Source organism: Buteo buteo, chromosome Z (assembly GCF_964188355.1).
Source record: "Buteo buteo chromosome Z, bButBut1.hap1.1, whole genome shotgun sequence".
Lineage (NCBI taxonomy): Eukaryota > Metazoa > Chordata > Aves > Accipitriformes > Accipitridae > Buteo > Buteo buteo.
The window spans coordinates 35,970,561-35,971,618 of NC_134204.1; the positions used below are offsets into that span (position 1 = coordinate 35,970,561).

The 1,058-nt window shown below is 37.3% G+C and overlaps 1 non-coding gene across 1 annotated transcript; it reads right to left on the bottom strand.

The window, feature by feature from the left end:
• Positions 1-254: 254 nt before the first annotated feature.
• On the bottom strand, positions 255-326 carry TRNAH-GUG (transfer RNA histidin (anticodon GUG)). The gene has a single exon. It is a non-coding gene; the product is annotated as a tRNA-His (tRNA).
• Between the last annotated feature and the right edge of the window lie 732 nt (positions 327-1,058).

Below are 1,058 nucleotides of genomic sequence, written 5' to 3' on the forward strand. Positions count from 1 at the left end.
AATGAGTAAAAATTACATGCTCAGCATACCACTGTGTTTATCACAATATCCATAAACACCTAAATAAATAAAAAAAAAATCTCACTTGTCAACAGGATTACTGAACTAATACTTATGGCACATACTCTTTTAGCAAAACATTCTTGTAAAAGTTACAGAGATTCTAATTGCTTTCTCATCTTAGTCTTACACATAACTAATTATTTTTGCTATGCAATCCGTAATTGCATCTCTTCAAAAGATGCACCTTTCACTGCCGTGACTCGGATTTGAACCGAGGTTGCTGCGGCCACAACGCAGAGTACTAACCACTATACGATCACGGCAAGCTATCAGAAAACTCGAAATTAAAGCAACTTTTTCCTCCAGTGCTCACCAAAATTTTATACAAATGGTGCCACCTACAGTTTACACTGAGTTTTAGCAGCAGTTGGTTCTAAACGTTCTTAGAATTACATGTTGCTGTCTTCTGAAAATTGCCTCCAGACTTACTTTTCCTTTTTCTTAATAATCCATGCTTATCAGGATTGCCTAAAAACAGGCTCGGGAGAGTTATTATAACCCTTCTGCTGTCCCTCAAATCTTTTCAGAGAGAACTTTTTTTTCCTATTTTATCAGTGATGGGGAAGGCAAAGTCATGACAGCAGAAAAGTCTGGCAGTGGCTGTAGAGACAGATTTAGGCAAATGAACAAAATCTACATAATTGAAAACTGCAATTGCTGAGTTGAACCAGATATGATTCATTCTAATGTAATTGCTTGTATTGATGGATGCCCTCTTCCTTACCTCTGCAATAAGCACAGAACACAAAACCCACTTTTCCCAGAATTTGCATTATCTATTGTGCAAGGAGATGGTCAAATACTACAGATGAAGTCTGAGAGGAGTGAGCACTTTTAGCTTCTATCAACTAAGACCATCAATTAATGTTATACTGAGGCAACTGCTGAGAAGCACCTGCATTTTGTCAGGCATTCAGACACAAAAAGACTGTAAACAACATTCAAGCAGGCACAGCAGCAAAAAATTGTTACTTCTCTCAAATAAGAGCTTCAAC